Source organism: Corvus moneduloides, chromosome 9 (assembly GCF_009650955.1).
Source record: "Corvus moneduloides isolate bCorMon1 chromosome 9, bCorMon1.pri, whole genome shotgun sequence".
Taxonomy (NCBI): Eukaryota; Metazoa; Chordata; class Aves; order Passeriformes; family Corvidae; genus Corvus; species Corvus moneduloides.
Window position 1 is genome coordinate 18840683 of NC_045484.1, and position 16292 is coordinate 18856974.

Here is a 16292-nt window from a genome sequence, read left to right on the forward strand (position 1 = left end):
TTTTTATTCTACTTGTTATATTTTCATCACATCTGATGGCAAGCTGGAATGAGCTGGTTCAAATGCCCCAATGGGAAATCAGTCCTGCCCTGAAAAGCTGGCAAGCTAGACCTTACTAGTCAAAACATCTGTAACCTCCAGAGCATACGTGGGCCTCCAAGGAAGACACTGCACTCCAAACCATCAGGGATACCTGCTGTTGCCAGTGGCCTCTGTGAAGAACAATGGGAGGTTCCAGGTGAAAAATGGTGTGGCTGCACTGTGGAAGTTATTTCAGCACTGTGATGTTGGCATATGCAAGGGAAGGGAAAAGAGACTCATTTTTTCTCTTAACTGTATTGAATGGTCAAATACTTGCAAAGAATATGGAAAGGACTTGAAAGGAGATCTAGAGAATGGGATAGCAGCCTTGAAATATGCTTTGTAAAAGGTGTTTTGTATGGGATACATGTCATGGAAGGTTACAAGTGGAAATGGAAGAAAATACCAAGTCCATCTCTTGCAGCTAGCTGTGTTCCTTTGCAGGTGCCACTCCTGTTCTGCAGCTGGCAAAGCTACTGCTGTATACATAATTTTCATAGTGCTTTAGAAAGTTTCAAGGTGAAAGGTGTTAAAAATGAAGGAAGATTATTACTACTATTATTGCTTTCCCTATGTTTTTTGTTCAGAATTATCATCTGGAGTTTTTTCTTTCTTTTCACAGTAATTTTCAGTCCCAAACAAACCCCTACTTTTTCTGCTTAGACTGAGATAGGACTGAGGACTGTTCTGGCTTGGAAAATGCTACAAGCTCACTATGAGAATTACTATGGCATTGGAATATGCTATAACCGGTGGGGAAAGTAAAAAAAAATGAAGGACTACTTGATTTCCCTTGCAAATTCTACTACCATTTATGTGAGATGTAATTAATTCATTGTTGAAAATCTATGCAGTGGAACAAGTAAAACTTGTCTTACACTGTGCTTTCCAAAGCATAAGGGAATCTTAGCTTCATGCAGGCTTTTGTTTTGTTTTTATGACAATCAAAGTGTACTCCTGAGTTTATGAAATATTCTTCATACAGGGAAACTAACCTTCATAGCAGCAACAGTAATCAATAGTTTATTTTGTGGGTGAATATATTTATCACCATTCTTCCTAAAATAAAGGGACTTGATAAGCAGATGGTTACATTTATATCCTCTGTTCCAAGGTACAGCTGCTCTTCACCTGACACTTGTCCTTAGATTTTGATCTATAGATGGACATACATATGAGGTGCCAGACAGGGTTGAGAAGGGACACTTAGAGGTGACTGGCTGAACTTGTGACTCTCCTAATCACTGAGCTGCCGTGTGGTCCTGGTCCTGCTGGAGATGCAGGGTAGCCCTGCTGTGCAATGTCAGTGGGTAGGAAGGGTACCCTGCCTCTCTTGCCTGCAGAGCTGTAACAGTTTTCTGCCTTTCCCTCTACTAAAGAAAAAAAGCTTTCTTTTGCTTGCTCGGAGGCTGAGCTGAGCAGGTAACAGCACTCACCTGTGAGACAGAAAGTGGGGGTTCTGTCTGAGTGACAATGAGAGGCAGAAGAATATTTCTAATACAGGGGGAAGAATGAGTAACGGGACTATCTCTGTCCTTATACACACAAGCAGGACCATCTAGCAATTAAGTGATAGTATGAATACTGGTTGTTCCGAAATAGTTCTTCACATGATGATATCATAGAATTCTGGTTATGGTTCTTATAACTTGCCTTTTCTTCAAGCTCTCTCTGTAACCACAAAAGCTAAGAAAGTATACATACGAAATACTAATAATACTAATAATTCTGCTACTACTACTACTACTATTTTAAAGTTTTGGGATTTTTTTAAGAAGAGAGCAGGCAGTACTCAAGCACGAGGAACTTTTTTGGATATTAGCTAGCTGACCTGTTAGTACTTGCATATTGAAACTAGCCTCAGCCCTGCTGTCTCTTCCCCAGTTATATTTTCAGGTTTAAAGAAGCACTTGGGATTATTGTAGTGTTTTGCAGGTAGGAATTAGACAAGGGTACAAAACTGTAGGAAATCAGTTTTATTTATGGTGTGTGGAAACTGAGCTTATCCCGTGGTCAGTCAGTTCCAGATGCTGGGGCTTTAGTTACAATAAATCATAGTATTCACAATGTAATAGCAATGAAGCAAGAAAGAAGATGCAAAATAAAAACACAGACAAAATAATATAGTCAGAGGAAGATAAGAAGTGTGTAAAGGAAAGGAGAAAGAATGTAATACCATAAAGAAAAATCTGTTATATAAAATCCACTTTTTAGAGATATGACAGAAACTTTTCAAATAAAAGCCTGTTTCAGTAATATCATAATTACACAGTGTAGGTGGAGTAAAAAGGGATTTTTTTTTTTGCATCTGTTTCAATTTATCCTCTATGCTGGATATCATAGAGAAATCCCTTCAAAGGATCACTTTAGTTCATAGACAGAACATATGATTTTTTTTGCTGTATGCTCCAAGACTGTATCAATAACTGTGTACTTCAATAAAAATATGTCTTCAGAGAATTTCTCAGTCCCCTCCATATCCTTCCTCAGAGGGCTTTATTTCCTTCTTAACTCTTCTCCTATTTTACTTGGTAGTTTACGAACTGCTAAAAAGATGATGCCTAAGCTATTTCCTTCTTGTAGTTCAGCCTTTCTGATTGAAAGTGCATGGAAAAATGTAGGTGTGCAGAACAGTCATCTACTCATATACTAGTGTACATGCCAAAACAGACTTAATACTGCAGCAGTCAAGAGCAATGGTAGTTTTTATACTGAAATTCACAGGGGAAAAATCTAATCCTTTGCTAGATTTTAGACATCCTGTCAGAGAGCTGATGTTTCCAATAGCATCCTGCACCAAACTCAGGTCTGGCTCATAATTTTCTTCAATCAAGTCCTAAAGTGAAGTCACCAGCTAAACTTCTGTATTTCTGTAACAGTTGGGATTTTTCTTAGAAGTCTATGTGTTAAATTTCATGGGCCAAATGAGCCTCAACAATCGAAGCCAAAAATGTTATACATGAGATATTAAAACAAGATAGAAGGATTCTGTCTCAGAAATCTTTATCTTCTTAGTTCCATGGTAACTAACCATCTCTAAATTTCTTTCCACCTCTTTAAAAAAGTACAGAAGAAAAATTTTAAAAAAGTATTAAACATGTTTAAAACCCGTTTCAGGCACAGGTGCTAGTCAGCATTCAATCATGCACTTAATTAAGACAAGTAAGTTTAATTCAGAGCAGGTGTTCCTAACATTAGTAGTAGCTTGAAGCTTCAAGTTTAGAAGATTTTCTTCTATTTTATCCTGAGCTACATCAGGGGGATGACCCTGGTTCTCTCTACGAAACTTTGTGCTGCTCATATTCTTAGCCTGCTACAGGTAACCACATGGCTACTGCCTGAAGGGTAAATGATAAATAAAACTGAAAGCATCTTTTTGTTTTGCAGTTTTTCCTTCAAGAGCAGACAGTTTTCTTAATGATGCTAAGAATTTTAGATGATTTTAAGAATTAAGAAGTTTTTTGTGTCTGAGGAAAAAAGATAAATTTAATTGAAAAGAGGAGGAGGGTTTTTTTGTTTGTTTTTTTTTGTTTGTTTGTTTGTTTTTGGGGTTTTTTGTTTGTTTTGTTTTTTGTTTGGTTTTTTGTTTTGGGGTTTTTTTTTGTTTGTTTGTTTGGGTTTTTTTTTGCTATGGTAATGTCTAATTCTCCTTGAGGACAAGGAAGTACAAACAGAAAAAGTGTAAAAAAAGGACTAGCATGGACAGAAAGGAAAAAGCACATTTCAGCCACATGTGTGCTCTTGAAAAAGGGCAGCAGTGCACATAGTCATTTTTCTGATGGCAATGGGACAAGCCATGCTGGCATGCAGTTTAGCTGCCTCTCTGCTCATGGTAATGTCTGCATCAGCAATAATGCAGAGGAGAAGTCAGTGTGATACAATGATCTTTGTGCATTCAGTGAGGCTGTCTTATTAATAGAAGGCAGTGAAAGCCAGTGGCGAAGAAAGGAAGTGGTTAGGAATGGAAAAGAGAGTCTGGATGCAGCAAGCTGCGTTGAGGTTGGTAAAGTTGCTGTGCCTGCTCAGTTTGCTCCAGTTTGGAGCATCTCCTGGGGCAGGACAGTCACAGCCAATATTACTGCTGTGGACTTTGACTTGCCAGGAAGGGATGAATGGCTAGACTGCAGAAAAACGTGATTGAACTGAAGCTAAATGAAAGAGAAAATTACCTTTCAAATGTATTTGGTGGAAAATTATATGATAGTATGTGTGTGTAAGATTATTTTCAATACATGGAGTAGTGAAATGAAGGCACTTGGATATGGATAGCTGTTGGAAATGAGCATAAACTGAGACACTGTGTGTAAATAGGATGCAATGGGAAAGCAAAAAACTATGCTAGTGACCAGCAGGGAGTAAAAGAGTTATAGAATCATTTAGGTTGGACAAGAACTTTAAGCTCATTGAGTCCAACTGTAAACCTAACACTGTCAGGTCCACCAATAAACCATATCTTGGAATTTGATGTCAATGCAGCTACTGGTGATCCAGTCTTCTGAAATTTGGAAGCTGAAACTGATTTCAGTCAGTGAGGATTTTCTGTGTATGTGAAATAGTTATGAAACTAAGGGGAATGCATCAATGGATATGTAGCTGTGTCATGAGGCAGTGGTACCTTGGTTGTTCTGGTCTTTGTTCTAGAAGTCTGAGTCACTGTGAATTAAGGTTGAGGAAGGAAGGAAGTACACCAGCAAGCAACCTTACCTATTAATAAAATGGCTAAGATGGCATCCCTTTTATTTTCCCCTTTCCCTTTTTGTTTTTATGTGAATGTCCATTCTTGTAAATCACTTATGTTATCTGAATTGTCATGTAAGATACCTTTGTGGTGCTGGGCATTTGTTTCCTAAGGTTAATCCATATGGATACTAGCTTCTGCAGGGTCCCATGTTTTGCTTCCCAGGTGGTGAGAAGACTAGAAGACTGGAAATCCTTTTAACCACGCAGTCTGTTGACACGTGCCACTAATGCATTTCCACAAGCATTGCGACAAGAGATCTTTAGTCTTTTAAAAACAATTATCCACCATTTTAGAAATATTTAGGCATACAGCTCTATGCAAAGATTGCTTTCCTAGGGAGGTGTTATATGACTATATTATGGGATGTTGCCAGTGCTGTTTTCAGTTCTGGTTGCATCACCTTTCAGAGCTGTGGATTTTGGGGCACATTGATGTCTGACCCTTAAACAGAATGAGTTCTTAGGTTTAAGTGTATTAGAACACTGACTGCATAGAAGAACCCCTCCATGACATTTTTTTATTTTATTTCTCATTCAAAATCTTATGTCTTCTCCTGAAAAATGAGTTTCAAGCACACTTTTAATGACTTTTCTGTCAAGAAGGGCTATTCTTTACAAAACATTAGACTTTCTACTAAAAGATAGGGTAAAGCTGGTGAAGTTTTCCTCTACCTACAAAATACATGGCTAAAAATATATCTTAGAACTTTATAATTTTTCCAAAAAATTGTTGCAATATTAAAGCTTTTCTGTCTCATACAACTACTAATAACACAAATATCCTAAAAGGTCTGTTTAGGTAGAAGGCCTAGAGTTTCTGGTCTGTGTGTGGGAGATCACTCTGGAACAGATCAAATGAAGAGTGCAGCTTTTCTTCTTGATGGTGCTGGTATGAGGCATAGGAATTTCCTGCTAATGTGACAAGAAAGCTAAGTGGTATAATAAAATTGAATGGGGAAGAATAATGTCAGGGTTGATTTAAAGAATTCAATGCAGAAAAAACCCAACTTACCGCTTACACAGCTTCTCCTTAACTCCCTGAGGCCTTGCTGCAGCTTTGGAGTTGACTTTTGTGTCCCTTTGGCTGAAAAACCTGAAGTCTAAAGTTTGAGCTGAGTTTCATAAACTATGCAGACTTTAAAAGAAGGCAGTATAAAAGAGGGATGAAAATGCATTATTAAAAAAAAGAAATAAAGAGGAAGGAATTTTCAGAAGGGGTATGGGGGCAGGAACAATTATCATTTATGGAATAGTGCAGACTTTCTTAAGAAAATAACCAGTTTTAGTGTAGGGAGAACTTTTGTTTGCCATTCAGTACCACACCTGTGAAAAAAACAAATACTGAAAATCAGTGAAATACAATGGAAAAGACAGACCTTGACAAATGACAAAGCTTTGTTCAATTACAAACAGTAAAAAAGCAACTAGTCTTCTGAAACTAAGCCCCCAAAAATGCCCCTGGCAGTGGAGATGAGAGTAGCATAAGCAAGATTTTGGAAAGAAAACAAACTGGTAACATCAAGTGAAAGGGTTTTTTTCTTTTCATGTTTAAAAGAAAAAGAAAAAAGAGTGGACTGGTGGGACACACTGGACTTTTCCTTGTGTGCTTGTTAAGCACCTCTATGTGCTGTGTCCCTGGGGAAGCAACTGGGTGGCCTTACAACCTCAGCAGCCTTTTGGGCTCTGGGAGTTACCTGGACCATGTCTTATGGGAAGATAATCAAGTAGAGCTGCAAAAACGCTTTGTCTTGCTGGATTTAAGAGTTGCAATTAATGCATTTCCAGCTTAGCCCCAACCAATCAAGGACTGGTTATCCCCCATCAGTCTGTAGCTTTGTCCAAGATGAGCAGGCATCACATGTCTGCTGGGCAGGGGTTGGTGCTGGGGTCTTGGGAAGCCTCTCCAGCCCATTGGCGCAGCTCTGTGCCTTGGCCATGCTGGGCAGGGCAAGGGGCTGTTGCTTTAGTCCCGCTAATACCGTGCGATGCAACACATTTCTCCCTGCTCTCTGGGCCTGTTCCTTGCTGAGGGAGCTCTGTCTTGTCCCTGTTCCAGACTGGCCAGCTTCTTGTAGCAGCTGCTCTGGGATTGTTGAGTCTCCCCTAAATAATCTTTCTCTTGGTGAAGTGTGACCCCTTGACAGAAGCAGCAGTTTCATTCCTCACACTGTCCCCTGTGACCTGTGGCTGCTCTGCTGATTCCTCACCATATATTATATGAGACAATTGTTTCCATGTTTAAGCCAGTAATTAGCCTTTTTTGCCATAAATCTGAGTTTGATTTCATTTTCAACTTCACTATGCAGCCAAGACATTTCTCATGTGCTCTCCTATTCCTCAGAAGAACTTGTATTTATTTTTTTAAGAGAGGATGGTGAGAGAAATGAATTGGACAAGGTGTTTATGAGACATGCCAGTCTAAAAAATGCAGTGTTCTATGTTGTTTGAATATTGTTTGATTTACTACTTTATTTACTACACAGCAGTTGAAAAACAACCTGACCCATGAACCCTGGGAGTATTTTTCGTATAGCTGGGGTAAGATGGGTGCCTTTTGCTATATCTAGAATGACTATCTGGCTATTCTCAGAGTTTCATGTGAAGATTATAAGCAGAAGATATCTGTGCAGGGAAAGCCATCTGCTGTCATACTTGGAAGAAAGCGGAGACTTGCAAAAAGGGGGAAAGAAGTGATGGAACAAAGAAGGTATTTCCATAGGCCATATTTAAATGTTCCTTAGAAGTCCTAGCTAGGTGGTTATCTCATTAGAGCAGCAGCCAGTTTTATCCACTTATCACTTTACCAGGACTAAAACTTGTATGTTTTATATTTATATTATCAGCCAAATACAAGGGTTCAAGGTTTTTCATTGTTTTATGTAGCTAATCATCTCATTAAAAGGGTCTCATACTAACCAGTTAGGCCAACTTTGATAAGCCTCCAAATTTCAGATAGTACTGTGTAATTTGGCATTGAACGGTGGGAATATAATTGGAGGAGAAACCTTCAAACTAGCAATTTAGCCAGGGCTAGGAGTAATTGTAATTACAGATTTTCAGGCTGAGCTATGTGAATCATCCCAGAAAGATACAGGGCAGAGCTAGGAGTCTGCTTCTAAAAACTCATGTGCGTGAGCAGGGAGAAATTAGGAGCTGTCTGCTGCCCTGTTTTTCTGCAGGTGGTGACAAGAGGTAGCTGGAAAATTTGTGACTGTGTCAACCTGCAGACAGCGATAGGAATTGTGACCTCTTGCAAGCAGGCAATGCTATGGTTACCAGTTTTTGGCTACATCTCTGGATGTAAGACGAAAGAAGAGACAGAGGCCTCCTTTCTCTGGTGGGGCACAGTGTTGCATGGAGCTGAAACCTGAAAAAAATTATCAGTGGAGAATGGAAAATAAGCAAGCTGTCTTTGGGGATGACTGGGCTGCATGCTCTAAGGAGATTGGCCTGAGGTAGATTTCTCATTTCTTTTGAACAACATCTAAAATCAGTGACATCCAGAGGTCTGGGAGCACGTACAGCCAAACTCCACTAGGTTTTTTTTTAACAAGGCATGTAGATGTGGCACTTAGGGACATGGTCCAGTGGTGGACTTTGCAGGTTTAGATTTAAGATTGGACTCAATGATCTTAAAGGTCTTGTCCAACCTAAATGATTCTATTATTAAAGGAAAAGAAGATAAGCAGGTGACTTTAGTCCATCATGAAAATCATCACTTAAAGGATTTGTCTGGCAGATATTATTTTGACAACTGATTTATGTTGATAATCACAGAAACTCTGTGGTGTCTTTGTTCCTCTCTTAAGAGGGAGGAAGGGAAAGGGGAGAACACCATGTTGGAACTTCTGTGAGCAACTATAGAATAGGAAGCAGAAAATATTTGGCTGCAAAAGCTGTTGCAAAGCACACCATGGCACTCTGTATCATACGTGCAAATTTGCTGTTGATATGTATGGAGAGGGTGATGACGCTTTTTGAGTGGAAACCCGATATTTTTCAGGCTGGTGAAAGAATAAGGAAAATCTGAGAAAAGTCATGAACACCAGTAGCTGTGAATGTTATGTTTTAGATTATGTTTAAATCTGTCTTTCCATTTGCTGTGTTCACAATGCTCAAGACACAGAAGTTAATCACAGATTGTGCTGCCACTTTTTAACTGTCTTTTTCTAAGGTAAGTGGTGTTGGTTGGCTATGATGTAAGGAAAATAAACTCTCATACGAAGCTTCTGATTCCAGTTTACCTCTTTAGTCCTCAGTTAGGTGCCACTTGGGTAGTTTTTTTGGGTTTATCTGCATGTAATCGCTGGCAGCCCATTCACTGCCTATCATTGCTCTTTTTTTTTTTTTTTTTGGGGCAGTACAGAAATAGCTCACAGGATTCTTCCCAGCTGATCTTTTAAATCTACTGTTTCCAACTCTTGCTGTTATTCTGGTCTTAAAACCCAGTATCTCTTTATAGTTCTTTGCTTGTTGAATTTCTGTTATGGTTGCTACCTTTTCTTCAAAAATCTCATCAGTTTTCTGCAAAGCAGTGGAATTTCAGTGGATAATTCTGCCATGACAAGCTTATCCCACCTTTCTGCAACTTTTTTTTTTTCTTAAATGTGGAAGTTCTTGATTGTGAGAGTAATAGCACCAAATTCATAATCAAATAACAATTTTAGTTCATGATTTACAGCCTTCCTGCTGGTAATGCAGATATACTTCTGGCACACGAACTCATGTGTGTTGGAACTGCTGTAGTAGCCAGGCTATTTCTGTTGAAAATGGCACGTCTTGTCAACCAGCTTGATCCTCTGAAACATACCGGCAGTCATCCCACTCTGGGAGCTCACAACCTATAGCCAAAAATCCAAGCTACTTTTGGCTTTTCAAGGGCAGGCAGAAGAATAGAATGAGACATTTCTAATCGTAAAATGCTTTTGCATGACCACAATCTGACTTCTGCATTTGCCAAATGTTTCCTTTGTAGCAACATTTCATTTTTGGGTAGCATTCCATTTCAGTTAACTGTGCCGATCAGCATCTTGGGTCTCTTATTTCATGAAATAAGACTTAGCATGAGTTACAGCTACTTAAAAGGGAGAGAGAAAAGAGGATAACTTCTGCTTACATGAATTGGACAATTATCTCTTTAACAAAAACAGGAATTTAGTGTTCGGCTTTACAAATATGGTAACAATTATTTATAATCATGAAACTGATTTGAAATGCTTACTGAGTGGTAGATGGCTTCATATTCATTGCCTTTATTGTCCTGTCTAGCCCATGAATCAAAGCAGACTTTCAGGGCTGTCTTTTCTGCCTGCTTCATTATCTACAGACTGTGGCATATCAAGAGAATGTGCTTTCTTTCATGTAAAGTATAAAGAAATCAAACTTCAAGCTGTTCCCATTTTGAGGATTTAAAAACAGAACCCAATTCTTATTTTTTTCTCTTTTTATTTTTTCTTGCAAAGTCTTTTACAACATTAATAAGGATTTCTGATAAGCAGCATTGCTAGTGATATTGCCAGACACAGCTGATGAAAAGTAACACTAAATTGTTCATTAGATTTGGTTCAGATAATTTCTATGTGAGAAATGTATTTATGGAAGACCAGCTTTCCCCAAAGGATGGTACTCATCAGGGAATATTTTGGAATGTCTGGACATGATCAGGTTGGTGGTATGCCATCAAGGGAGGAGTTAATTCTCATCTGAGTAGAGAATATGCTTTCTTTAATAGAGAGAAAGGTTTATTTGGTGGTGCCTACTGCATTCTCTGACTACTGTGGCAGAAATCTCCTCAAAGAATCCCAGCAAGTTAGCGAACCATGAACCCTGAGCTCTCTCCTCTCTCCACTCTTATACTGTCAATCCTTAATCAAGCTGTGCTTCTTCAAGTGTTTTCCCATTTGATATTCTAGGAGTTTCTCCCCACTTTATATCAAGCTAACTGGTCTATGGTTTCCTGTTATGTCTCCAGGCGCTTTTAAAATAACTTTGTTATGTTAGCCACTTTCCAGTCCCCAGGGGTCTCTTCTGAACTAAATGAACTTGTGAATGTGCCTGCTAATTCCTTAGTTTCTCTCTCCACTTCCTTAGCAGATTTGGATATTTGTCTGGCCATGGTTTTTAACACTGTCTAACCATTTTAGTAATACCACTACCGTTACAGACTTAAACAACAAAAAACCCCTTTCTCCTTCAAAAGCAAACTCCTGGCCTCTTCGTAGAAAAGACAAGCATAATACATGCTTCATTTTTATTTTGTTTTTACCTCATACTATTAAAAAGGATTTGCATTCCCTTGTCCTTGCTCCCTGCACAGTAAATTTGCTGTGTGGGGAAGGACTAGCTATAATAGGGTAGCTTTCACTGTACCTTGTGGTGTTTACATTGTTTTCCTCGTTGTGAGTGAGAAACACTGTGAGGCAGGAGTGATTAGTGACATCCTCTGTCACCCCAGCCACCTCTCTGCTGCAGAGCCCTGGTGCCACCTGCTCAACAGTGCCTGTCACACCCAGGCTTGCCCCTGCCTGGGAAGGGCAAGGCAGCACGGGTCCCTTTCAGTGATGAGCCGGGACAAGGCCAAGCCCTTTATGGGAGACTGGGCTGATAGCCACACCATGGGGTGACCTGTCTAATCCACTGATCCAGACTTAGTTTTAAAATTCTATTTTTTTTAAAGTTTTTTTAATTTAAGCTCATGAATATTTTGTTGCATTTTTTGTTGTCACTTCGAGCCTAATTAGATGTTTCATCTTTTCATGGACAACCTTTTCCTCTTTGTGCTCTATGAAGAATATACCTTGACCAATGTAAATGTCAAAGTTATAGTATAAAAATCAAAGTTACTGTTGCTTGTGAGAAGTGTACTGGCATAAGTCACTGTCACAAGTTCTTGTGATGAACACCTGAGCACTATTTTAGATACAAATGTGGGGGAAATAGCATGTTGTTGAGAAACAACTGGTGAGAAGGAGTAAATATAATCTGTCTAATTTGGGCTAAATCGGTTTCATTTTCTGAATGCCATTTAGATATAAGGGAAGAATATATGCTCGTATGTGACTATGCACAAGATATTGTGAAGTATGGATTGTTTTCTATAAGCTATTTCTCATACTCATTAAAAGCTGTTCTTAAGTGTTTTTCTTACTGATACTTGTACAATTATACTTTTGTAATATGATGACATCCATTCTTGCAAAAACATATTCCATGTCTTTATTAATCAAAGAGACATGGGAATAAATCTACATTTCCTTAATGAATTGATGCTAAAATGGAAGGAAGAAACATACCAGAAAGACAAAGAAACAACAAAATAGCATTTACAGATAATCAAACCATGCCCTGTAAATATAAAAACTAGGTTCATCTTGGAAATATGAAAGTAATATGTTCACAGGAAGTATTTTGAAAAGCAGAAAATTTCCTGCAATACTGAAGAGGGAAAAGAAAAAGGGGTACAGCTATAGACAGAGGATCCTGTATAACTCTCCAGAGAGCACCAGGAACAGAGAAAATCCTTTAAGTTTTGGTCAGTATATCTAAAAGCACTCCATCACAGAAGGAGCAAGTTTTTCATTCCTGCCTGTGGTACAGCTACATCTGGTAAAGTGATCTAGGTTCTGAAAAAAAAAAAAAAGAAATGTTAGAAGTTGCATATGCCTCTCATCTTATACCTTCTTGATATGAGCAGCTTTCTGGGAACATCTAAGAACTGGACCTGAATCTGCTTATTGTCATTGTCTGGGCTCCAAAGAACTTATGAATGTGTTTTAATTGACTTAAAAATCTTCATGCTGTTTTAGAATCTGATCTGAACAGAACTGAGCTCATTCTAAATTTCCAATTTTTATGTTAGTTTGTTTTTTTTTTCTTAAAGAGCCAAATAGGCCACAAGGATCTAATTCTGCCCATTTTTAAAGGGGAATCTTGCCCCCCCTTCCCCTATCACCTGTGCAGGGACAAGGCAGTAGGGTAACAGGACACCAAGCCCCAAAATCCTTCTCCCAAAGCCCTGTGCTCGAGCACTGGTGCATCCCATGCTGGAGGCCCCTGTGCAGGCCAGCTCCTCTCCGCACGCTGCTTGCAGGGTCTGGGGTACTTTTTTGGGGTACCTGACTGCAGGACACTCTCTGCCTCTGGCTCACCTCCTTCACCCTGTCCCTGATGTCCCACACTACCCTCACACCAGTGTCACTGCAGTTGTAGCCGGTAGCTTTCAGCCCTTGTGCAGGCACAGAGCCTCTGCAGCCCTGGCAGAGAGCCCAGCCTGGGCTTCAGCTGGGTTAATTTTATAATTTCTCTGATCGTCCACTCATTGCTCAACTGTCCTTTGCAGCAAGGATGTGGCCCCAGAGCTGCCAAGTGAAAAGCCCTGACAGGCCCATTTAAGCACACTTTACAGGATTTCAGGCAAAGGGAGTTTGAGTACTGGTTGCTGTAAATTACAAGATTTCCAGTAATTGCAAATGTATCCCCACAACCCATGAGAACACAATTTATCACTTCACATTACCAAAACAAGTAGGGAATTGGCCTTGAACTTTGAAAGGAAAATGACACTTAAGCCAGTTAGATTGTTTCATATCAATGCAGGATTGCTCTTCTTTTTTTTCTTTTTTACTACTTACAAGTAGATGTTATTCTTTACTTCTTACACCTGGATTCCTTGATTTCCCAGTTTAGTATTAAAAAATGTGAATAAATCTGGTGTAAAGGCTGGAAGATGCTGCAGTGCTCCCTCTACTATAGCCGGATGTGCATTTGAACTTAGAATGGAACTCAGTGCCTCAGCTAATGGCCATTGATCAGTTTATGAAGCAAAAACCTTGCCAGAGATGAAGTATCAACGCATCAGCCAGAGAAAATATTATTTTGTTTGGGGTGTTTTTGGTCATTTCTGCCTGTCTTTTCCCGTTGATGGGTTTCTGAGTCTTTGCCAGCTCACGTAGTAAACAGCCAAACACCACAAGAAAAGAATTGTCTCATGTTGAAGGTTTAGAAGAGACAAATGCATAGAGTTTATCTAAGCAGGGATTAAGAGACAGAAGTTAGTATCTACTCAGTCTGAAGTTACATTTAAAATATGAACATTCAACATGCTACTGGAGGCAGTAGCATGTAGAGGGGAAAAGTAGCTGAGGCTGATAATTCAGGAAGACATGCCCATTGAGACTACCAGTCATTTTCAGAAAAAGTATTGAGTACTTTATTTGTGTCCAAATGTAGTATAACTCTAGTTATAGAAAGTCTGTACAAGTCTGATTTATCCAGGGTGGAAATGGGACAAAGAAGAATAGGAGAGGAGGGCAGCAGGCTGAGTGAAAAGTGGACTAAGAGTCTGGATATATGAAAGTCTGGTGAAATAATAATGAAAAATAATGCAATTTGAACCTTCTGGAACTGTTGAACTTGGGTTTGGAAATACCAGCAAAGTGTAGATGGAGTGCCGAATCTTAACTGAAAGTGATGGAAGAAAGTGCTGAACATTCCCTGCAAAGTAGTACCCTCAACTTGAATACTGCATTGCATGAATGCTCCTAATTCTCTTAGCATGAGGTTCCTAATTCAGTTTATATCATACTGTGGCCTTCAGCTACAATACCCATGTGTTATTTATAATATTGCAAAGGTTGGTGCTTGCAGGAGCCTCTTGGAAATATAAGAACTGCATGATGTTACACATTAAAGTCTCTCAGGTACTGAGACCTGGAGAGCAACAGTGTCTTCCATTCATTTATTTGAGCATTGAAAGGTTGGTAGCAGAATTTTAATGTTGCTGAAGAGCGCACAGGGTTTCATCAGGTTCACAGGATTTTCAATACAATGTGTTGTTTCTCATTTAAGTAAAATACTGTTGGGTGTGAGAACAAATGAAAGCAAAGTACAAGTTATAAACTATCTTGTAACTGAGTTGCACATGTTTTCAGTGATCTTGAAAGTAAATTTGACATACAAATTCTGTTAAATTACTTAATCTGCACAAGTATTTTTATCTGTTAAACTTTTGCTACTTACGTGCTTTTCAGTTTGAGGCATTCTTAACCATGTATATTTGAAACTGTTCTCAACGCTAAACTATAAATATTTGCCCATTTTATTTGGTTTAATTCCTTAAACTAACTCCAGAATGTCTTTTCAAACCTGTTGACTCTGTCCCAACTCCAGGAAAATGAATACTTTCTTTATAATCCCACTGTTGTGCCGATTGGAGAAGTAATTGAAACCTCTCATGGGCAATAGACCAGCCATTTTACATACCTCTCTTATCTATGTAAACATTTCCTGATCTGCTTTCTTCTCCATCCCTTGGGGTCAATAACAGTTTCTTATGATCTCTTTATTTTAAAATGGTCAGATCCCTCCCTCCCTCCCTTCCAAAATTGTGAGTAGAATTAATGAATATTTTCTTTACTGTTAATTTTTCACTCCCTTTCTTTTCCTTTTGTTGTACTCTGCTCTCCCACTCATAGGAACACTTGTGGGTTTAGTTCTTGTTTCTGCTGGAGCTGGACAGCCCCTACCTTTAATTTTTGTAACCTGCAAATATTGTTTTTGCTTTCCTAATGATTTTTTCATTGCTGTTTTTGTCATTTTTCCCCTCTTGAATGTTTCAGAGAATAACTGTAAAAAAAAAAAAAAAATTGAAGACATTTACGTAAGCCATAAAGTTACTCTGTTCTCAATAGGCATTTGAGACTAATGTTATTTCTTCCATGCGAAGGATGGGCAAGTGCCATGTGACTTTGACTTCTGACTATTAAATCTGGGCACACAGTCGATTATCAGCAAAGTTTTGGAGACTGTACTCTGACAGTGTTGATGAATAAAATGGTTATCATACTGAGTTGTGTGCAAAAATTTCTGAATTGACAGACATAAAAATTTTGACAAAGATAGATTTATGAGTTATTGGCTCAGCCTCTGGTTTGTTTAGGATTTGTCATTCTTGAAGGTATCATCAATTTAAGTTCTGATCATTTGCATGGCTCTGAGCAGAGGGCTTCTCTGCTTGTGCTCAGCTCCACACCTCCAGCTCCTGATGGTGAAACTCATGGGGGTTTCAATGAGCTTTGCTGGTTTGCCACTTCTTCCCCTCCTCACTGCTTGCTTTCATATACAGGTGTAATTTAGGATGCTGAGGGGTTTAGGAGAGCATGAAATCTCATGGCCAGCTTCCAGCTTCATCTAGTCCTGGTGTCAGCAGGAGCACCAGTAGCTTCAGCCCTGTGGAGGAAGCTGCAGGAAGAGCATCAAAGAACAATATCTCCTGGGAATCTGACAGTCTTTCTGGTTCTCCTATTGCCAGTGCCATGCTTCTGAGTATGGTTCAGACTATTAATGCACTAGATTAAAATAGATCGGAGTTTGCCTGTTTTATTGGGGCTTGTAAATCATGTTAATGGTTATAACGATAAAATAGCTCTCCTCCTTCAGAATTTTCTGTTGGAAACTATACTGAGGCTGCTGTG